Source organism: Danio rerio, chromosome 5 (genome assembly GCF_052040795.2).
Source record: "Danio rerio strain M-AB ecotype USA chromosome 5, GRCz13ab, whole genome shotgun sequence".
In the NCBI taxonomy this organism is placed as follows: domain Eukaryota; kingdom Metazoa; phylum Chordata; class Actinopteri; order Cypriniformes; family Danionidae; genus Danio; species Danio rerio.
The window spans coordinates 64,388,828-64,414,045 of NC_141025.1; the positions used below are offsets into that span (position 1 = coordinate 64,388,828).

At 39.1% G+C, this 25,218-nt stretch overlaps 2 long non-coding RNA genes across 2 annotated transcripts; both read right to left on the reverse strand.

The window, feature by feature from the left end:
- Window positions 1-3,445: 3,445 nt before the first annotated feature.
- Window positions 3,446-15,077, reverse strand: LOC147844436 (uncharacterized). The gene is made up of 3 exons (XR_015491899.1): window positions 13,780-15,077; window positions 12,034-13,556; window positions 3,446-8,076 (listed from the first exon to the last, which is right to left on the reverse strand). It is a non-coding gene; the product is annotated as an uncharacterized LOC147844436 (long non-coding RNA).
- A 5,985-nt stretch (window positions 15,078-21,062) lies between these two features.
- LOC147844437 (uncharacterized) lies at window positions 21,063-24,008 on the reverse strand. The gene is made up of 2 exons (XR_015491894.1): window positions 23,802-24,008; window positions 21,063-23,591 (listed from the first exon to the last, which is right to left on the reverse strand). It is a non-coding gene; the product is annotated as an uncharacterized LOC147844437 (long non-coding RNA).
- Window positions 24,009-25,218: the final 1,210 nt, after the last annotated feature.

Genomic DNA, 25,218 nt, shown 5'->3' on the forward strand with positions numbered 1-25,218 from the left:
ATAAACTGTAAAACTATTTGTTAATAAACAGACTGTATATGTTAAATGTAATTAATAATAATTTTTGTCTCAATTTTTCTTTAAATTTTCCACACTTGTATTGCTGGCTTTTGATCTCAGCCTCAAATACTTTTGCCACAACTTTTTCTTTTGACATTATTAGTAGCTTAAAATCCATATATTTTCTGGGTCAGTAATTTAGGTCCCAATTCTATTGTTTAAGTTCCAATTCTATTTTATAACCCAATTCCTACACCTTCCCCTTGAACCTTGAAACAGTGTGGAAGGTAAGAACAAACAATATTATAAGTTGGTAAAAAATAAGAAGTTGGGGTTCAATGGAACTGAAGGTCCAGGTGCAGTTTATTAAGAGAATTGTTAGGAAGGCAAAGGTCAAAACAGTGACAGACAGGAGCATGCAGATAATTCAAAAGGGTTGTTACAGTACAGGCATATTGTAGGCACAGGCAGCAAAACAACGTAAACAGTAAAACAAAGCAAAGGTCAAAATACAACAAGGCAAGGAAACCCAAGCAAACACAAGGAGAACATGCAAACTCCACACATAAATGCCAACTGACCCAGCTGAGGCTCGAATCAGTGACCCTCTTGCTGTGAGGAGACAGCATTACCCATTGTGCCACCATGCTGCCAAAAATCCAAATATGAAGAATTTCTTTGCAAAAAGAGATAAATCCATTATGAGAAATGTTGGTTATTTGACATTATTATTTAAGACAACAAAAGTCAAGTTCATTCACAGTTTTCATACATTCAACTATCACTTGAGCTCAGTTAAGGCCAGGAACAAAATATTTTCAAATCCAGGATATTTTTTATTTAACTTTATGTCCATAATTATTTCATAAATCAGTCAAAAAACGTGTCAAAATGCAACATATTTATCTTAAATCTTAAATTGGTTAAAATGATCATCATGAATATTTGGAATAGTATATTCAAAGATTGAATAATAACAACAAGATTCTGAGTTAGTTTTGGCCAGAACGTGCACAATTTATTTATTTATTTTTTTTTTAGCAAAACACTATATATCCACCTTAGGCTATATTCTACAACTGTAAAACCATTTAGAAAAGCTAGCGAATCAATGTTTAGTTTGATAAGCAAGATTAAATTAGTTAGATAAACAATTTTGTAGCTTGTTACAGAAAGAGTAGAGGCTCCACATCGCTGCTGTAAACAAAACCTGTATGATCAGAGGGGGCGGAGCCGCGGTGTCACAGTTTTTGCATCTGTTGCACAGAGTCTGCGACACAAGATCGCCTCGCCCGTCATATTTAATGAATTATTTAACTGTAATAATAATAATAATAATAATAATAATAATAATAATAATAATAATAATCATCATCGTCATCAGGGCCTGACCAGCCACTGTGGCTATAGTTGCGTTTCCAGTCTCCCTTTTACGAGAGAAAAAGGGAGCACGCAAGAATTTTAAACAGTCGCGTGCATCACAACAGCTTTTAGCGCAAGTGATCATCCTCTATTTCAGTATTCACAGAAATTATTTAAAGAACAATCTTACAAAGGACACTTAGAAATGTAGCCTTGCAGACAGGTATCTTGTGATGGGGAGGAGCGCAGGGAAAAAGGCAGTATTTTACTGTAACCCCTGGCCTTCTTCTTGACATTAGCGGATACTGACAGACGCAGGATCATTTTATATTGGTCCACTTTTGTAGCATTTTTATACATTTTTGTAAAGTTGTAGGCTACATCTTCATATAATAGTTTGTTGGCTAGACGCAGACCAACATTTTTCTCATTACTGAGCAAACTCTGAGCACTTCACCCACAATAACTCTCTTCCCAAGGGATGCTAAGCTCGCGCAGCATCCTGAACAATCTATATCCGTTATAGCTCACTTTGTAAAGAAACTGGTCTGGTGGATATTGCTTTTTGTGAAAAAGTACATTTTGTACAAGGCCTAAAATGTACATTCTTAAATGTTATTAATGGCAGTAATTCACACATAGATAAAGGTACATCTAAACAGTGATTTCCGTTTATCGCATTTTGTAACCAAACTCTTCATATCTAAACTATAAATCAAAACATACATGAAAACACAAATCTAAACAGTTCCTGTCTGTCTTCACCCACAGACATAAATCTTTATGTCTTTATGCACCTCCCCACCCCCACAGAACAACATTGGTTTGGTCGGACTTTGTACGTCTTGTGCCGTCATGGCATGACAGTTACGTCTTAAGCATGTGCTGATTACTCGCTCAGTTTGGCTGGCACAAAGTGGAAGTGCGACCACTCCCACACATTAAAAAGAAGCCAAAACAATAAACAATAATGTATGTGTGGTGTATCAGGAGAAATTTATGAAGTGTGTGGAAGTGTCCATATGTCATCAGGATATGGTGTTCTCAATCTCCAATGACAGTGAAATTTGTACTAAGTTAAGTGACAGTGTGCTTGCGTGTGTGTATGCACCAGTACTGTCATTCCCAGCTGTAAGGATTAAGTTCTTCACAGTACTGTTTTAATGATTCATCTGTTTAGTCCATAGCGGTTCATTCCGCTGTGGCGACCCCGGATTAATAAAGGGACTAAGCCGACAAGAAAATGAATGAATCAATGAATTAATGTTTAGTCCGTCATGAGCTGTGTGTAATCAGGTGGAATCAGGAACTGATGTTTATGTGAGGTGAATGATGGGAGTTCTAGTTCATGAAATTGTCAGTCGTGTAGTTCTCCAGTGATCTGCACTGCACACCATTCATCTGTCACATGAGATACTATAGTCAATCCAAAAAACACAAGCACATTAACGTTGTATTTGGATAAACACTGCTCATTTTCAGCTTGACAGCAAATAAGCCTCTGGGTTTCTTCAGGCATCTCTGTTGGGTCTGCTCCATCATGTTGCAAGAAGCTCGAAACTGTACTTAATATTTACACAGTGGTCATACATAAGGATGCATTCACAAAAAAAAAAAAAAAACAACAACAACAACATTAAAGGTATATCAGACTAGCTGTAACAAGCCGATTCACTGCCATCAGATGTTGATGGACCAACCTACTGTCAAAGTCTTTAATAAAACCTTTAAAATATCTTTAGATAGATATTTTCCCTTAAAATTGCTGTACTGTATGCAACTCACCACATTTTCACCAGAAATTAAATTGGGTACTGTATATGGCAATGTATGCAAATTAAGTAAATGTCAATTTATGCAAATTGCATATATGACATGCAAGTTTGGATTTCAAATTTATAAAATGCAACATTTTTTATAATGTTATTAAATAAATACTGGAACTACAAATATGTACATTTCTGTTGTTTTATATATGTGTGTACAGGAGTCCAGATCTGAAGTGGATCAAAACAGATTTTCAATAGTAGACAAGAATTGGTGTTCAATATTTTTACAAATAATTTCACATGCACATAAAAACACTTACCATGTGCTCATATTTGTGGCATGCATGTTCGGATCTCAAACTGAAACTCAAACCAATTAACTTGACAGAAGTGATGAGAAAGAACAACATTCCACAGTCAAATGACATAAACAAGGATGAGAGAAAGCATGACCCGAACCCACCCAAGATCACATGCTCAATAAAAAGACAAAGACAGGAGAAATGAATGCTGGCCCAAGAAAACTCGAGCAGAGCATGTCATTCATGACATGACAGGATAGGTGTCTGGACCTCAAAACAAGAATAAACAAGACCAAAGTGGCAGAGCCTTGACACATTCAGCTTCAATTATCATTAAATAATTGAGTCAAACTTGTGTGTTCTGCCATGTTTATTAAACTTTTGCATGAAATTGTTTTATTTGTCATTTCAGGTTGAGACATGTCATTATTTTTCTCATTTATTTGTATGAAATGTCTAATATACATCAATAGTAGATTAAGTAAATGTCAACTTTGTTATTGGGATTTTTTTCTCATTCACTTTCAAAAACTAATATGATAAAAATAAATAAAATACAGTTTTTGAACTGGCAAGTGAAATCTGGTTTGAGATTACCATCTTACCAAAGGCATATCACCATGTAGCCCAAGACTGCTTACTCACTTAAGCTAAGCAGGGTCAGTTTGGTCTGTGCTTGGATGGGAGGCCACATGGAAAAACTAGGTTGCTGTTGGAAGTGGTGTTAGTGAGGCCAGCAGGGGGCACTCAACCTGTGGTCTGTGTGAGTCCTGACACCCCAGTATAGTGAAGGGGACATCATACTGTCAGTGAGCATCGTCTTTCCAATGTGGCGTTAAACCCCTACTTACTGTGGCCATTAAAAATCCCATGGCACTCTTTGTAAAGAGTAGGAGTGTAATCCTGCTGTTTTGACCAAATTCCCTCTATTAGCCCCAGTGGTGTAAAGTATAATTACAAATACGCAAATTACTGTAATTGAGAAGTTTTTCTCAAGAATTGTAATTTATTAAGTAGTTTTAAAAATGTGTTCTTTCACTTTCCCTTGAGTACATTTTTAGTGCCAAATCGGTACTTTTACTCCACTACTCCTTTCACCTGCAGTTACTACTTATTTTTCAGTCCTATTATTCCTGTCCAGTTAATCAGTTATCACACATAGAAGGTAAATCGCATCATAATGAACTACCTCAAGACATGGGCAATTTTTAAATGCAGCAAACTGTTTGGAAGGATTAAAAGTGTATAAGAAGATGTTCAAAATCATTACATACAATAACTGAGAGACTGTTTAGACTGCATGTGACTGTTGAGAAGATGGCGGATGTTTACTGTATGATGAATGAAATGGTCTTAAACACCCAGCAGGCACTGGAGGTCAGCATGACAACAGATTGACGTTGCACCCCAATGTAGAGGGGATGTTGCATTTTGTTTGGAAATAAAAAACCTAAAACCAACCAAATATCAGTGTCTAATAATGTTATATAGCTTGACGTTGTGTGGACAATACCACTATGACATCTATCAGATGTTGGATTTTAGTTGCCATCCCTGATGAATAAATAGCAGTATTTGACGTCAATATGATGTTGGTTTAAGATGTTAGTTCGATGTTGAATTTTGGTCATTGTCTAACAACCTAAACTCAATCAAATATCAACATCATTTGACATCGTTATTGGACATCAAAATAACATTGTCCTTAGATGCTGAGTAGACATAGAATTTTGGTCACCTGACATCACGACCTGAATCTAACTTAATGTTAACATCTTATGACGCTGTGTGCCTATTGGGCAATAACTAGATGCACTACAGAATGTTACGTTTACACACATCCACAAATGACATGTAAATGCATCAGCTTTTTAAAGCCTAATACTCACTACTCTTGACTACTTTTGAAAGGGCTACTATTTACTCAAACTTTGAGTAATATTTAGAACAGATATTTTTACTCTACTTGCACCACATTCTTAGGCAAGTAATGGTACTTTTACTTGAGTATGAGTTTTCAGTTCTCTTTCCACCACTGATTGGCCCTTACCCATCATGGCTTTATTAACCAGGGGTCGCCACATTGAAATGAACCGCCAACTTATCCAGTATATGTTTTACGCAGCGGATGCCCTTCTAGCTGCAATCCATCTCTGGGAAACATCCATACACACTCATTTACACTCATACACTACGGATAATTTAGCCTACCCAATTCACCTGTACCATATGTCTTTGTATAATCAGTTAAATAGGACTAAACAATTGTTTAGTTATTCAGCTGCAAAACGAGATCAAAAGATGTTGTAGGACAGCAACTGAGAACCAAGCATTGTTTATACATCTATAAATGCTGAGTTTATATTTTATAGGCACAGCACGGTGACTGGTGTGTGACTCACTTAAAATTGAATCTCAATCAGGCAGTGTATATTATTGATTTTAGACAAGGAAAATCTTAAAGGTAGGTAGGACATGACAGTTCACCTGAAAAGCCAGGGCTGGCTAATTGGAATCCACAATAACCCTGGATAAGGTCAATAGAGTATCCTTGGCATAGAGTTTAGTGGGAAAAAGTTATTTTGAAAAACAATTGAGCACTTTTTTGAACTACACTATTTCTTTTGTAAACAGCTGTGTTTAAAAACCAACATAATATAAATGAAATATATGCTTACAGTATGTGTTTTAGATAAAACTTAGCTTTTTGAAGAGTAGTTCATCTGGGCACCACTGACTTCCATTGTGTTTTACTTTTCCTACTGTTCACATAGCAACATTTTTCAAAATATCTTATTTTACCTTCAACTGGACAAAGAAACGTATACAGGTTTGGATCAACCGGAGAGAGATTATCAATCTGGCAGTGACCTACTACTTGAGTGTTTTGAGTGTTATGCTACTACTTAAGTGTCATGAAATATATAAATACACATTGCTATTATTTTAATATAACATGTTAAACTATTACGAGCTATTTAGCCCTTTGATTTTTCTATTCTATGGCAAAACTATCAACACCTAGCCATAGTGTCAACATCATCTTGAAAAAACAAGCTGAAATTAAACAATCGTTTCAGCAGGCTGATCAGAAATAATAAATAATACCTGTTTATTCCAGTGATTGGGCCAGAGAGACACCCTTCTTAAGCTGCGGTCACACTAGAGTTTGATACTGAAATTCTGTTGTGCTGCGCTGCGAAAAGGGGTGGGAATAAACAAGATTATTAGACATTAAAAAAAGTGAGCGATTGCTCCATGTTTTAAATATCTGTCTAGAGAGGTCATGTTTTGATCCTCGGTTGGTCTTACGCAGTCAAGCGATGCAATTTTGCAGGTCAGAGTTCACCAAGCTTGAACTTTGCACCGCAGCAACCTGCAAAACTTAATGCATGACCCTGTGTTTCCCGTCTGACGCATTCGCGTGCGTATGAAGGGAAGTCTATGGAAGGAAAATCCCAGCGTGACTGCAGCTTTAATGAGAAAAGAAGGAGCAGCTGAGGAGAAGAGAGCACAGACACACACACACATACACACACACAGCTACACGTGTTGTGTTTAAAAAGAATTACAATAAAAACAATTATCTGAATCGCTAACCCTGTCTTCTTCTTCCCTCAACAACAAGAACGATATTACAGTTTCAATTCAATTTATTTTCATTGTCAAAATCAACATTGAAATATTGTAGTTCATTCTTTTTAACAGATAAAGGTTACAACGTCTCTGGACTCTTAATTCTTGTTTAAGAGGCTTTGCGGTTCATTAGGACGGTTGCCACTAAACAAGCTTTGCGTCTGTCCTCATAATTATGTGGAAAAGGGACAGTGAGGATGCCACTGCTATTTATATTCTGACCTCATTTGCATGTTCCATACTGAGCAAAAATGTGTAGTGTCCTCACTTTATAAGGGCTTTTCTGTTATTCCCCATTTTCCAGCCATAAATGAGATTTGTCTTCCAATTAAAATTTGCATGTGATAATAAAATGACAATCTCTAATAAGACAAACAAAGGACAACTGAAGTACTGTAAATGACTTGCTGGCATTACCCGGTCTTATTAGCAGATTTTTATTGCTTATAAAGACTTTTTCTTTTGGTTTATTTTTTATACAATGCAAAACTAAAATTGTGTGTAAAATTAATAATGAACACAAATTAAATACTATTGCCACAAAATACAAGACCATACTTTTTAAATATTATTAAACATAAACGGCCATTTTCAAATCAACCCATAGATTTTCAATGATATTCTTGTCTGGGGATTGGGATGGCCATTCTAGAACACTATCATGTCTGAGCATGAATTCCTTGGTAGATATGGAACTGTGCTTTGGGTCACTGTCCTGCTGAAACATACAACCCTGTCATAACTTCCTGAACATTGTTCTTCAAAATCTGCTGATAGTGGGTGGAAACCGGCGAAACCAACTTCAACTGACAGGTTTCCAATACCTGTGCTAGCCATACATCTGCACAGCATGATGGAGCCCCCACCATATTTACAATAGGCAGCCAGTTCTTTTCCTGGAATGCGGTTTTGTTTTTCCATTATGCAAAGCAACTATGGTTGTGGCATTTGTTCTCAATATATTTTTCCAAAATGATTCAGACTTCTCCAGATAAGCTTTTGAATACCTTACACAACTCTTCTCATTGGCAGAATGCAGAAAAGGCGTCTTCTGCATCACCTTCCATTGAGCTGTTTTTGTGAAGAGTGTGCAGCACTGTGGAACAATGTACAACGACATTATCAGCAGCAAGATGTTCCTGGAGCTTACTGGAGGTGGTCTGTGGTCTGTCTGTGACCATTCTTACCATTCTTCACCTTTGCCTTTCAGATATTTGTCTTGATCAACCACATCTTTCCTTTACAAGAACTGTTTCTGTGGCCTTCCATTTTCTAACTATATTTCTGCCTGTGGAGATGGAAACTTTACACTTTGTGATAGCTTTTTGCATCCTTCTTCAATTTTATGTTGATGTATTATCCTAGTTTTTAGGTCATCATGAAGTTCTTTTGAGGTTCTTATGTTACTACTTTCAGGTTCACACTAAGGAGAAGCACAACTACAAGTGAGCTATCTTAAATATCCTTTTTCATGATTGGTTGCACTCAAATCAATTTTGTGTATCGTAATTAATCAGCATTAAGTGACACATTTTTGCATAAGACTATTGTCACCGACTCGGTCCCAGTCATTCCCCTCGCTGGCCAGCAGAGGCCGCCATCCCCGGACTTCTAGCATTACATCATCCACCTAGACTGATTGAGCACACACCTGAACTGAATCCAGTTAACGACCCACGCTCCCTTTATAAGCCACACTCAAACACCAGTTCATTGCGAAGTCTTGTTTAGCCCCGGCCAGCATTACTGAACGTTCTTTCCTGCCTGATCTCCTGTGCATTACCCCGGACTGTTTCTGACTCTGAGTTGCCTTCTGCCTGCCCACTACCCTTGCTTGTTACACGGACTCTAAACCACGCTGCCTGCCCTCGACCCACGCCTGTCATAAGGACTCTGAACCACGCCGCCTGCCACTGATCTATGCCTGGTAAATCACTCTGTGTCTGTCAGCCACCAGCCCCACGACCTTTATTGATTACTGTTGATGTGTGTTCGCACTTTAGTGCGTGTTGGATGTTTGTGTTTGACTTTGTCTAATAAATACTGCAAAATGGATCCCTCCGTGTCAGTCTCCACGTTACAGAAGTCTTCGCCCAACATGGATACCGCAGCCATGCAGGTCTTGTCCCACGAAGTCACAGCTCAAGCTCAGGTATTAACCACACATCAGCAACAGTTGTCTCATTTAACCCAACTTGCAGATGAATTGGTGAAATCACTGCAAAACCTGCAAGCTGCTTCCACAGCGCAACTCACCGCCTTTACTCTCCAAGTCAACCCTTTGTTACACAGACCCAGACTGTTTCCGAGGTTCGTTTGGCATTCCTCGATAAATTCTCAGGTAACCCAGCTAAGTACAAAGGCTTTTTACTCCAGTGCAAACTATTTATCGCCCAACAGCCCCATCTGTTTAAGGATGAAAACAGTAAAATTGCTTTTGTATGTTCCCTGCTCACGGGAAAAGCATTAGACTGGGCTACTGCAGTTTGGCCAGACAGCACCCCGATATTTCCTTCATTTAATGACTTTCTCAAAGGTTTTTGCACTGTATTCGATCATCCTGAGGGTGGTCGTAATGCTGGTGAGGAGCTTTTGTGTGTTCAACAGAGAGATCAACCTGCAGCCGAATTCGCTCTACATTTCCGCAAACTGGCTGGGCTGATGATCCTCTTAAGACCCTCTACAGGAAAGCTCTAAACCCTGAACTGCAAAAAGAGATGGCATGTCGCGATGATGGGAAATCGTTGGACCAGCTCATTGAACTCTCAATCAGGTTAGACAATTTGCTTCGCACCCGTAATCCCCTGTGTTCTGTCACTCCCAGTCCTGTATCCCCTGAGAGTCCCACTGAACCAATGCAACTGGGCAGAGCCCGACTAACCCCCGAGGAACGTGAACGAAGACGGAGAAACCACCTGTGCCTGTATTGCGGTCTTTCGGGTCATACGAAAATCCTGTGTCCCAACAAACCTCCGCCCAAGACCCTTCCGGTGAGTGCAACCACCGTGTTCATGACTTCCAATGACATTCTGAGTGTACCTGTTTATTTAAGATGTGATGAAATTGAGATCTCAACTTCCAGAGCCATGGTTGATTCAGAAGCCGCTGACAACTTTATAGATCACACGTTTGCCACAACCCACTCCATTCCTCTAACCTCCTGTAATTCTTCCCTAGCCATCACTGCTATAGACGGGCACCCCCTGGGGGAAGGACACATAAAATTCCGAACTCTGCCAATCTCTCTTTAAACAGGCTCTCTCCATGAAGAAGAACTCTCCTTCTTAGCGATTGACTCTCCTCGACACACAATTATCCTCGGGTTACCCTGGTTACAACTTCATGACCCCCAAATTTCCTGGAAAACTGGTGAGATCGTAAAATGGAGTAATAATTGCCTTAACCATTGCCTGCAGTCTGTCCTCCCTGTCCAGATTAACACCATGTCCAGTACTGAAGACCCTGAATTACGTCAAATCCCTGAAGTTTATCAAGATCTCGTTGAAGCCTTTAACAAACAGAAAGCCACTAAGCTCCCGCCTCATTGCGAGTATGATTGTGCCATTGAGCTACTACCAGGTACAATGCCCCCTCATGGTCGGATTTTTCACCTCTCTCAACCTGAGACTAAAGCCATGAATACTTACATCTCGGAGGAACTGGAGAAAGGCTTTACACGACCATCCACTTTACCCGCTTCAGCTGGGTTTTTCTTTGTTAAGAAGAAGGACGGTAGCCTACGCCCTTGCATTGACTACAGAGGACTGAATTAAATTACTGTCAAGTACTGCTATCCCTTACCATTAGTCCTAGCAGCCCTTGAACAACTACGCTCAGCACAATACTTTACTAAATTGGATCTCCGCAGTGCTTACAATCTCATTCGTATCCGACAGGGGGACGAATGGAAAACCGGGTTCTCTACAGTAAATGGCCACTATGAATACCTGGTTATGCCCTTCGGCCTAGCAAACAGTCCCTCCGTGTTCCTGGCTTTCATAAATGAGATATTTAGAGACATGCTCAATCAGTGGGTCATCGTGTACATCGACGGCATCCTTATATACTCCAATTCCTTACCTGAACATATCCAACATTTCAGAGCCGTCCTAAAACGCCTGATTCAGAACCAGCTATATGCCAAAGTCTCCAAATGTGAGTTCCATCAGACATGCATCTCATTTCCGGGTTATATCATCAGTCCCGAGGGCATTGAAATGGATTAGCAAAAGGTCGACTCTGTCACGCAATGGCCAAAACCCGAGACCATCCGGCAACTACAACGTTTCCTGGGGTTTGCAAACTTTTACAGAAGGTTCATCCGAAACTTCAGTACAGTAGCCGCTCCCCTCACAGCCATGGTAAAGACCAATAATGCTCGTCTGAAATGGAATCCATAAGCCAGTCGATCATTCAACCAACTCAAGTCCCGCTTCACAACCGCGCCCATCCTATGTCATCCTGATCCCAATCTACCATTTGTGGTCGAAATCGACGCCTCCAACACGGGCATTGGAGCTGTTCTATCCCAGAGGTCCCAGACGAATAACAAACTCCACCCCTGTGCCTTTTACTCTCGCAAACTCAACCTAGCTGAGAGAAACTATGACGTTGGCAACCGCGAACTCCTAGCCATAAAAGCAGCATTGGAAGAGTGGAGACATTGGCTTGAGGGCGCTAAACACCCATTCACCGTCATAACTGACCACAAAAACCTCGAGTATATCCGGTCCTGCAAGAGATTAAACCCAAGACAGGCAAGGTGGGCTCTATTCTTTACTCGATTCGACTTCAAAGTTACTTACAATCCCGGTATAAAAAATGTCAAGGCTGACGCTCTATCTTGCCTTTCCGATGAAGAAACATTGGCTGAGGATGTCGAGCCAATCCTAAAGGATCCCCTAATCCTAGCACCCATTCAGTGGGATATTGATACTGAAATCCTCCAAGCATCTGAGCAAAACCCTACTCCGCAGGCATGTCCCGAAAACAGAATCTTTGTTCCCCCGTTGCTCCGAGAAAAACTTATTGCTGAAGTTCACAACCACCCCAGTTCCAGTCACCCAGGTAGCACAGCAACCGTCCAACTTATCCAGTCCCGTTACTGGTGGTCATCAATCAATAAGGATGTAATCAATTTCATTAACAACTGCTCTCCCTGTCAAATGGCCAAACACTCCCGTCACCGTCCAGCCGGGCTGCTCCAACCCCTAGAAGTACCACGTCGTCCCTGGTCGCATATAGCTATAGATTTCATCACAGATCTACCTCAATCCCAAGGAAATACCACTATACTTACTGTTGTTGATCGCTTCTCTAAGGCTTGCCAACTCATCGCCATACCCAAACTGCCTACAGCTTTGGAAACGGCAGAACTACTATGCGAATGTGTCTTCCTCTACTATGGTCTACCTGAAGACATCGTTTCAGATCGAGGTCCCCAATTTACCTCCCGTTTGTGGTCCGCATTCTTCAAGAACCTTCAGGTCAACATCAGTCTCACTTCTGGCTATCATCCACAGTCCAACGGCCAAACTGAACGCCTCAATTAGGAAATTGGTCGATTCCTTCGCACCTATTGTCACTCCAACCAACCTGAATGGAACAAATTCCTCATATGGGCAGAATACACTCAGAACTCACTGAGAAAACCATCTACAGGTCTGACTCCCTTCCAGTGTGTACTCGGCTTTCAACCCCTTCTATTTCCTTGGTTTGGCAAACCTTCAGAACTTCCAGCCATTGACACCTGGTTCAAGAAATGTGAGGAGGTATGGAACGCAGCTCACACCCATCTTGCGCATGCCATCTGAAGATTCAAAGAACAGGCTGATCGTCATCGTCGTCCTGGTCCCACGTATTCCCCAGGACAGTGGGTGTGGCTATCCACCCGAGATATTTGCCTGAAACTACCCTGCAAGAAACTCAGCCCTAGGTACATGGGTCCTTTCCAAATAGAAAGACAAATCTCTCCTGTTTCCTTTCAACTGACACTTCCTAACCATTACCGTTTTTCTCCCACATTCCGTCTCTCTGCTCAAGCCTGCTGTTGGTCCAGCCGAGGTGTATAGGGAGGTGGCAGCCGGTAAACAGGGTCCCCCGCCTATCATGGTCGACGGAGAAGAGGCTTATCGGATCCACGAGATCCTGAGATCCAGACGCTGGGGCGGACAACTTCAGTATCTCATCGACTGGGAGAGGTACGGCCCGGAAGAAAGATCTTGGATCAACCATAAGGACATTCTCGACCCAACTATGTTGAACGAGTTCCACTTGCAACATCTGGAGATGCCGGCCCCCGTGGAAGACCCTGGCGTCGCGATTCTTCTCACCTCAGGAGCCCTTCATTGGAGGGGGGCTCTGTCACCGACTCGATCCCAGTCATTCGCTGGCCAGCAGAGGCCACCATCCCCGGACTTTTAGCATTACATCATCCACCTAGACTGATTGTGCACACACCTAAACTGAATCCAGCTAACGACCCACGCTCCCTTTATAAGCCACACTCAAACACCAGTTCATTGCGAAGTCTTGTTTAGCCCCGGCCAGCCTTACTGAGCGTTCTTTCCTGCCTGATCTCCTGTGCATTACCCCGGACTGTTTCTGACTCTGAGTTGCCTTCTGCCTGCCCACGACCCTTGCTTGTTACACGGACTCTGAACCACGCTGCCTGCCCTCGACCCACTCCTGTCATAAGGACTCTGAACCACGCCGCCTGCCACTGATCTATGCCTGGTAAATCACTCTGTGTCTGTCAGCCGCCAGCCCCACGACCTTTATTGATTACTGTTGATGTGTGTTCGCACTTTAGTGGATGTTTGTGTTTGACTGTGTCTAATAAATACTGCAAAATTTAAATAAATACTTGCTGCATCTGAGACACTAATATTTTATAACTTTTTAAAAATAAATTAAATTAATTACTTTCTGGCCATTGGATATTAGGCATGGATATGTGTATATATAGCGATCGTGGTGTTTAAAACTATTACATTGCTTTGTAAACATTTAGTATTGCCCTTTGTTGAGTTTCCCCATACAGTTTGATAGAGCGCTTGGATGCAGAAGCCGCTTTCCTTGATGTCACACCCAACAAAAGCATAACAAATCACACCCTAAATAACGTATCTCAGATTAGCAAAAATGTATATAGTGCCCTTTGGATTTGTCATCTAAAACATGCCCAGAGCAACATCTTTTAGGTTTTGCAAAGATATAGACTGAGGCATGAATTTTCAATGAGCCTGGGTTATTATTTATTCATGCATCAAAACAAGTTGAATATAACTCTATAACCCTATTTCGTTTAATATTTGTGGAAGTATGAATATGCAAATTAGTACCCACCTCCACTCACACACCCCAGCTCAGATGACCTACTCCATTTTTACTCATTCAGCTGAAGTAGTGCTGTATATGATCCACAATGGCAAGTAGCAATACTTGGTTGATCACTAGTCCCTCACAGTACTTTACTAGTGTCTCAAAGCATATTACTAGTCTCTTAAGACATTATAGTCTCTCAGGTCATTACTATTTTTCCTTACTATATCACTTGTCTCTCACATGACACCACTAGTCTCCCAGAGACATCAGTAGTCTCTCACAGCACATATCTAGTCTTGCACAGGCATGGTCTCTCAGGATATCACTTGTCTCTCTGGGCAATACTAGCCTCTAACAGAACATTACTAGTCTTATAAAGCACATCACTAGTCTTTAAAGTATGTCACCTATCTCTTACAGCACATCAATTGCCTATAACAGCACATCACTTGTCTCCAACACTGCACTGATCTTAATCAACTCTCCTTCATGTCTCTTTCACAGTTTACTGACTGCAGTGGGATTCTTAGCCATAACTTCACCAAGGATTCTCTAGATTAAATTGCCTGTTTATTGAATGATAAAAACAGAGAAGGAACTGCATATTGCTGAAGGAAAACCACTTTTTTTCAATGATTTTGCCAATTAACTAGCAATTAACAATTAACAACTAATTTTGCCAATTGAATTGGATTTTGCCAATGAACTAGGCTAAAGTCCTTGAATCACTAGTAAACAATCAATTAAAGGAATTTCTCGAAATAAATAATATTATGTCTAAATTTCAATCAGGTTTCACAAAGCAACAGCACTATTTCAGCAGTTTTAAAGGTATTAAATGATTTTATTGATTCTGTGGACACGCAAAAACATTGTGCAGGCCTGTTTATCGACCTCTCCAAAGCTTTTGATACAGTGGATCATACCTTGTTGTTACAGCACCTCAAAAGTATTGGTTTATCTGATCATGCTATTGGCTGGTTTAAAAACTATTATACAAATCGAAATCAATGTCTGCAACTGGATGGCCTTGTTTCAAGTATTTTGAATGTAACTAAAAGTGTTCCACAGGGTTCAGTATTGGGGCATTTTTTTTTACTATTTATATATATAAATATTATTGATCAAAATATTAAAAATGCCAGTTTTCTTTATTATGTAGATGATGCAGTCATATACGCGGCTGCATCTACACCTAATCTGATCCTTTCTCAACTACAGATCGCCACAACCCATCTCTGGGAAACATTCACAAACATATACACTACAGACAATTTAGCCTACCAAATTCACCTGTGTCTTTGGACTGTGGAGGATACCGGAGCACCTGGAGGAAACCCAGAACATGCAAACTCCACACAGAAACGCCAACTGAGCCAATTCAAACCAGAGACCCAGCAACCTTCCTGCAATGAGGCAACAGCACTACCTACTGCGCCACTGCGTCGCCAGTGTGATTCATGTTAACTGTAAATTGTTTGTTATTTGTTTTCTGTTGGACTCATGTGACATGTATACTGCCTAATCTTGGCCAGGACGCTCTTGTAAAAGAGATTTTTAATCTCAATGTTTGTTTCTTGGTAAAGTAGAGGTTATAATAATCATAATAACTGGAGATTTGAGATTGGCCTGTAATTGCTCAATAGGGTGTCATCCAGTTTGCTCTTTTTCGAGTTTTTAAACTCACTTGCAGTTTTAAGAGTTTGTAAATCCCTGTGAAAAGTGACGTCTTTACCACTTTTATAAGATCCATTTCTAAACAGTTTAACATCGTTTTGAAGAATGATTTGGGGAGTGTGTCAAGACTGCAGCCACGACTTATCCAGAATATGTTTTACACAGCAGATGCCCTTCCAGCTGCAATCTATCACTGGGAATCACCTACACACTCTCATTCACACACATACACTATGGAGAATTTAGCATACCCAATTCACCTAAAGCGCATGTCTTTGGACTTGTGGGGGAAACCGGAGAACCTTGAGGAAACCCACGCAAATACAGCGCTACCCACTGTGCCACCATGGCTGTAATTAATTACATTTTTTTTGCTCTTATTTACTTTTGTTATTATCACTGAAAAACACAACTCTTGAAACAGTGTTCTAGTAGCAAATAAACAGTGTTCTAGTGGCATATGATGCCACCTTCTCACCCTCTCAATTTTTGGAGCGTCCTTTTCTGAAGTGCATTTTGCAATACTGCTCTTGTCCCCTCCTCTCAACCTTTTTTTAATTTAGCGGTTGGAACACCCTTTGTGGCATTTTCTCAGCTAAGAGCAGGTGAGGAAAACAATAGAGGGTACCTAATTATGGCGTCCTTGATACCTCATCTGTGAGAGCGCCTGTCAGCCTGCTAGATTCATATGGACAAGAGGCAAAGGGAGAGTGTCGAGAGGCCGTACAGATGGGCTCCAAACAAATACGGTTAAGCCGCTGGGATAAGATTGCATGGGGGAGGTGGGTGATAAAGAGGAAGGGAGACCAGGGGTAATAAATCAAACTGGCGAGGAAGAAAATTTCAGTCAAGCCATCCACAACTCCCACTCTCCAGGACAGTAGCCAAGATCTTTATTCGGTTACTTTTTAGCATGAGGCAGATTTATTGAAGACGAGCGGTGTGAAATCGATAGACACACTGGCCTTGGGGTACGATTAACCTAAAGTATGGTATTTAAGTAACATGTACGGTATCTTTTTTGTTGAGAGAAATAAATGACAGTTTCTGCATTTAGAAATCTGAGGATGTCGGAATTTGAATGACAACCAGCTGTGAGCTCCTGTCAAGCATTTTTTAAGGATATATGCACTACGCCTCCAGAAAGTTTGACCTTCATTTGGTTCTGATGCAAATATTCAGGGATTTAGCATGATGCAACTCTAAAAGAAAAATAACTATAAACTTAAAAATAAGTTTATGACAATTCCAACCCAGGCTCATTCTGATTACGTGTCCCATTTGGGTGGAACGTTTCAGAAAACATACCACTATACACATTTTTTGGAGAGCCACAAATATGTCCTAGGAGCTCCTTTTTTTGTAGTTTTTGTTTTTGTGAATCCACCAGACGCTGCTCGCCAGTGCCAGTCACACCTGCTCTTCTCGCTGAATTGGAGTGGAGTCATTAAGGTTCCTGGGCACCACCATCTCTCAGCACCTGAAGAGGGACACTCAAATTGAATCCATTGTCACAAAAAACTCAACAAAGGCTGTTCTTTCTTTGTTAGCTGAGGATGTTCAACCTCCCAAAGGAGTTAATTACTGGTACAGCCCTCCTTACTCTCCAAGAACTGTACTTATCCAGAGCAAGCCGAAGAACAGCCAAAATCACTCTGGACCCCTCACACCCAGCACACTGCCTCTCTGAACTGTTTCCTTCTGGTCGACGCTACAGAGCACTGCGGACTAAAACAGCCCGACACAGAAACAGCTTCTTCCCTCAGACAATTCATCTCATGAATACTTGATGATATTAATTATGAAACAAACATCACGACTTGCTATACACTTTTTATGCACATATACACTTATTTATCAACACACTTTACATGCTAATTTGCACATAACAGCTGCACATAACGTTGTATATAGTAATATACCTTTACTATCTGTGAACATACTTGGCAATAAAGCTCTTTCTGATTCCATGATATTCTATGTGAAGCTGCTTTGACACAATCTACATTACATAATCTACATAAAGACGAATTGAATTGAATAACCTTAAAGGTGCAGTAGGTGATCTGCCAAAATGCTAACCGCTTAGCATATTATCTTTGGACGGCGGGGAGGGATTGTGATTCAAAGCCACACCCCCTAAAAAATCTGGGTCACAACAGCAGACAACCCACTAGTTCATGTCATTCGCCAGTTAGTTAGTGCCAGCGCCGTGCAGGAATTACATTTAGTACTTTGCCACACTTACATGCTATTTCAGAGCGAATATTCAGAGTAGCATGGTAAACAGTATAGGAAGGCTGTCGTTGTTCAAAAATGACCCAATGTGAATATAAAAGCAACTTCAGCTCAATAAAGCAGGCGGAATAGCACTATTTACTGATGTTTTGTTATTAAACTAAATATAAATCTACATTATAGATGCTGTCAAAGGACCTTATGAAGCTGAAAATAATCACATCAATCTTTCACCGGGGGATTTCAGTGGCTGAACAACACGCCTGTGCATATAAGTCATTCATAATAACACAATCTAACATAAGCTTAGCCTGACTAAGTTTTAAAACAACATGTCTAACAGTAATACTTCAGCCATGGTGTCGTCCTTCCCCCAGCATGCTAAAATAACTCCAATATTGATTCAGGTTTTTAAAAGTTTCAATTCAGCATTTGATTTCTCCCAGTCCGTCTCGTGACCGCGTGGCCGCTTTAAGGGCGAATTATACCCGCGCCTGGCTTTACAGTAATCGGCCCGAGCTCGTCTGTCCTTTGGCGCCCTCAGCTCCGGCTCGGCATCAGCAAGCGGCCCGCAGCTCGCTCGCGCGCATGCGTTTGTGATGCAGACGGTCACGTGCTAATGGCGGATCTGAGTGAACAGATGCGCAGAAGTCCGAATCTTCATTTGCTGACAGACAGTCTGACCTGCTTATCGGAATTATGGGAGATCTGGTCCGACAATATTTAATTGGATAAACATTTTTTAGTTTTATGCTTTACCCAGAATATAAAAATACATATAAACACATTTAGATCATTTACTGTAATCATTACTATTGGACTGTGAAGAGACTTTCAACCAGCACAACAAAAAATGCTTCTGAGGACAATCACCTACTGCACCTTTAGATTTACATTGGTCAAAACAAATATTTCTTAGTTGAGCTTTTAATAAAAAACATTTATTTTTAACTATGTTTTGAACTTAAAATATATTAATTGAAAAATAAAAAAAATAATATTAACCTGAAATGAAAGATACATTTTTAATTGAATGAAGTACTGCTTCAATTTTTTTCAGTGTCTAAAAAATTAACACATCTTTAAAAAAGTATATCTGTATCTATAACCGTTTTGCAGACAGAATAAATATACACACACACACACACACACACACACACACACACACACACATATGTATTATATATATATATATATATATATATATATGTATATATATATATATATATATATATATATATATATATATATATATATATATATATATATATATATATATATATATATATAAATATATAATTTTAGATTTACTTTCAAATTTCAGTATGTTGTTCATTTTAAATAAAATTTTCCAGTGCATTGTTTGGTGGTCCATTTTCATTGTTCAAGTTCAGACACCGTTTGACCACCAGCTCATTTTGACCAGTATCTTAAAAACAACAAAACAAAAAAACAAAAAACAGTGATTCCTAACAGTAGTCATTAGCCAGACTGATGTTTTTGAGACCATGCATTATTATTCACCCTTTAACCACAGACAGACAATCACATATCAGATGTATTGCCCAGCAAGACTGTTTTATCAGTTCTGCCACATGTGAATATCCAGGTTTGTTGCCTTCCTAAACCTTTAGTTAAAAAAAGAAACGTTGCAAATTGCATTGCACGTTTTAAAGGTCATCACTCTTAATCTGAGTGTAGTGCTTCTCTCAGTCACATTACTGGCACTCAAACAAAGCTAATTTTTATATCTCCAAGGCACAAACTTTGGCATATCGCTCAATACAAATAACCACTTGCATGGCAAGATGCTTTAATCATTCATTATCCAATTAAAATGTCATTTTCTATCGCCATTTTCAAAGAGCATGGATGTTAATTGAAGCTAAACGCTGTAGCTTTATTGCATTTGTGTTCCTCTAAATCCCTGATTAGAGTTTTGTGAAAGCAGGGGCTGACATTTCAAACAGGATGTACACGAGAAAAGCAATCAGACTTCTGCATGCGTGATATTTAGCTGTTATTTGGCTCATAGAGGGACACTCCACTGGAGAGCAAAGGAAGAAATGAAATGAATAACGTCCTTATATGGACAAAAGTTCTGATATTATGGTAATAGAAACTGAAATGACAACATGAGATGTTAGACATGTTATACAGACTTTAACTTATGGTTTCATTTGACATTAAGCTGAGCGGTTAGGCTACAATCATGTTTAAGCACCATGTTTGTGTACTGCAAATGGTAAAGAATATAACAAATTGTAAATGGTTTATATTAAAGATTGGTGTGGCTTCAAAAATGGCTGATCATCATCGAATGTATTGTCAATCAATGGATTAATAAATGAATAAAAGAATCAGCCAATCAATAAAGTAAACAAAATAAAGCATACGATCAAGTTACTCCATTTATATAACAGTGGATAGTAGGAAATACATAAATATAAATTCATATTTTGTACAGATTTTATATCTAAGTTAAAATAGTATGAAATTAAAAAGGCCATTTTAATGCGCTCAAATTAGCAAACTATATTTTATTATACTTTACATATAACCTATACCTATATTTAGGTAGATTTGTAAAAGTGCGCTTATGATACTACTAACAATACACTTATAACACTAATAATGTCAACGACTAGTACAGTAAGTGAATAGAAGACACCCTCTTAAGAATAATGCTTGCTTTTAAATTGTGCCATATGTTGCACTTAAAATACGAGGCTGTAGATGAGGGTAAGAAGTAAAGGTCAGATACATCTTTATTAAACAAACTTGTGTCTGATAGTACTATGCATCTTGCATTATGCCCTAGTTGCACAAATTATGAGCAGCAGTTTGCCACACGTCTTGAAGTTCAATTTACCATATACAGGATGAAGATGATAACGATGCGTTAGCTAATGTGCTGTTATAGGAAATAACTATAAACATTTATCTAATAAAGCAAAATGTCACATATTAAAAAAAAAATATAATACAGGCAAAATAGCCTAAGGTAAGAAGCCTGCCCTTGATAAACATTTCACAGAACGTGTAAATGAGTTTTGAAATAAATAATCATTAAACAAATGTTACAGAACTTTTTTAAGATTCAATATGTCATGTATTTGCAAAATGAACTATTTGCACTACCTGGCAAAAGTCTTGTTGTCAATCCATCCCAGTTGTTAGAGCAACAAAATATAACTTGACTTCTAGTTAATCATTTGGAAAAGTGGCAAAAGGTAGATTTTTCTGATGAATCATCTGTTGAACTGCATCCCAATCATCACTAATACTGCAGAAGAGCTATTAAAACCTGCATAGACCCAAGATTCTCACAGAAATCAGTCAAGTTTGGTGAAGAAAAAATCATGGTTTGGGGTTACATTCAGTGTAGGGGCATTTGAGGGATCTGCAGAGAAGATGGCAACATCAACAGACTGAGGTATCAAGACACTTGTGCTGCCCGTTACATTACAAACCACAAGAGAGGGGAAACTCTTCAGCAGGAGAGCACTCCTTCTCATACTTCTGCCTCCGCATCAAAGTTCCTGAAAGCAAAGAAGGTCAAGGTGCTCCAGGATTGGCCAGCCTAGTCACCAGACATAAACATTATTGAGCATGTCTGGGGTAAGATAGAGGAGGCATTGAAGATGAATCCAAAAAATCTTGATAAACTCTAGGAGTCCTGCAAGAATGCTTTCTTTGCCATTCAAGATAACTTTATTAATAAGTTATTTAAGTTATTGCAGAGATGTACATGTATGGAGGCAGTCCTCCAAGCTCATGGGAATCATACACAATATTAATTATTTTTCCAGTGTATCATGACTTTATATTCTATACTGCACATTATTTCTGTTAAGTGACAAGACTTTTGTCTAAGCAAAGTCAGACCTTACTGTTCTAATGAAATAATTAAAAATCAACACAGGATTATATTTTGTTTTGGTAAAAAAGGTGCAATCTAGAGGCCTTTTGCCTTTTGTATAAGCCACTTCTCATACCAAATGATCGACTAGAAGTCAAGTTATTATTTGTTGTTCCTAAAACTTGGATAGGTGACAATACTTTTATCAGGTAGTAGTACTACAGCCATGTAATGCTGGCATAATGTTGCATGATAAAACATTTAATTTAATTTTGCAGCCTTCATAAAAACTCTTATGTTTTAGTAATGGAAATGTGAATCAATCATACTGTTTAATGATGCTTCCAGTAGTCAAACTAACGCAGTGCTGTAAATCAGATTGTTGGACCACAGTGTTATGCTCCTTTTTAGAGGACAATATAAGTGCCATGACAATGCAGTTCTTCATCATAATGGAAGTTTAAAATCTACATGAGTTTTAAAGCCTTGAATAAATTGTTTTAGCGTGCACATTCTAAGAACAAACTCAGAAGCCCAGCATTCAGAAGACAAAAAAATCTCTTTAACAAGTTTTCTTTAATTTCTCATTGACTGTAAACTGCCAAATCCATACAAGATTATATTGTAACAACTACCATTTTTGAAGTTACGGTAAATAAATTGAGGGACCTCAAAAAAACTTTCAGCGAGTCATGTGTATTTAAAAAAAGTGCATATGATAACAGGAATAAAATATTCTGGAACACACTAGGGATATGACATGATCAGCAGAGTTAACCCTTTTAAGATCACTAATCAATAGATATGAGCATTTGATAACAATCCTTCCAAATTAAACCAGTCTTTAGAGCAAGCAAGCAAAATAATAAATAAAAGAAATAAAAAGAAATAAAATACCATCAGTTCTTAAGTGAAACACATTAAACATCGGTTTCAGAAAAACAGTTCATCAAGGGTTGGCCATGGAATCAGATGGAAAGTGGATGAAAGAAAGTCTGTAGATATAAAGATGGATTGTATCTTTTTTGGTCCAGGTCCTGCTTTGAGGTCTTAAAGTGCAACATACAAAAACCCTATCTGAGTATAAGAACAAACTGTTCCTCAAATTAGTGCACCAACAAAGGACAGCAAAGTGAAGAAGCCATTGGCTTTTCTCAGTATGCGTTCTTCAGCGGTCCTGCGTGTTCTTGTGCAACGTCATCATCAGCTGCCAAAGTTCAGTTCCAATACTCATGACCACTAGAACAGAGGACTTCCCGCATGTGTTCTTTATATCGAGGATGCACCGATGCAGACTTGAACTCCGAACTCGCAGTAGAAGTCCCAGAAGTCATTACGACTGGAGGTGGGAAGCTCAGCATTTTATTAAGATTAATTTTTAAAGTTCAGAGATATAACTTTTTAACCTCAGGAGTTTCCCTAAATGAAACAGCAAAAGTAAACATTACCATGAACATTAATAAAGGAATAAACACATTAAGGGTGTTTGTTTGCTGAAATTCCTATTAAAATCTGTTTTATTTATATTGTGCAGAGTATATTTATAATGTTTTTATGCAAAGTATATATTTGGAAAAGGGCAAAAACAATAAATTGCTGTATGAATGCTGTAATGTTTAAATAATTTACCATTTAAAATGTTTGAAGGTCATGTGACCATCAGGAAGAACGCAGCATCTCATTCCAAAAAGGACGCGTTCTCTGCCCTCGCTGTCTCCTGAGTTCGTTCTTCCGAGGACACCTGGCAAGACCGGTCTCCACAAGAACGCAAGTCCGTTCTTTGCGTTCTTGGAATTGAGAAACAGCCATTGCATGTGCTGAGCACAATACTTCCTCTCTACTGCTTCTTCTCTTTCTCCTTTTAAGTAGGTTGAGGACTCAATGCCTAGATCACCCCCTAATGGTTGAGCTAGCTATTACAAGTAGAAAAAATCAAATAGTGACAGGAAAAACTGTTGCAATATAAAAACAAATTTACATGAACACAATTATATCTGTGAATGAATCATGTTTATGTTAGATCTTTGTATTTAAATGAAAACGCTATAATGTACTCTACTTACTATTGTCTTGTTAATATGAATAAAACTGATAAAAAAAAATCACTCTTTATGAGTGCCATGTGAATCACCTCAGGTACACCTCATGTGCTTTATTCAGTGTTAAATACTAACAATGGAATATTAAATGCAATTTTACATGCCATTAATGATTAATAATTAATAATTTAAGAATGTTAAAGAGGTGTAATATGTATATATTAGATTATTAACATTAGCATTTCGTGAGTGAATGCAAACTCTGCGCTTCTGAGTGGCTGTAATTACGTTTCTGCCATGTTTTATCTGGTTGCAAACAGCCAAATTTCTTATCATTGCAAATCTTATTACGTAGTGTATTGATAGCGTAACCCCGCCAGTCCTACTGCACTCAACCCGCTCTGAGCTGGGGTTGAACTGCCGACCTTCCGTGTGTGATTCAGTTGGTCTACCAAGGAGGCTAAAGACCATGGCCTCTAGCATCTGTCACTAGAGCCACTTTAGGGGTCAGAGGAGTAAGGTTTACCTGCACAGCACTTCGCCAGCTGGCCTCTGTTATACTCACCCCCATAAACCTCACTCCCATTCGGGTCACGGCGCCATTGTAACCCCACCGGTCCTACACTACCGAACCCGCTCCGAGCAGGGATCGAACAGGTGAACTTCCGCATGTGAGTCGGTTGCTCTAACAAGGAGGCTCTGTTACATTAGGACACGAGTTACAATGTTACCTGCTTACCTGATGTTTATGTTCGTAATATTTATATTATTTGCTAATTAACAACCTTATGTGGAACTCTAAATCTGTGTCTTATTTTAGAGTTTGCTGTCCCGTAGAGGTCAAGTGTGCATGCTTTGAGACTTCAGAATTGTTTTTAAGATAAACAACAACGTTCACTTAGCATGTTTCATAAATATCTGCAAACATATTATGGTATTTTTATGCTTTTATAGAGTCAAAAACTTACATACAGCACCTTTAACTACTATGTAAGAATTTACATCAA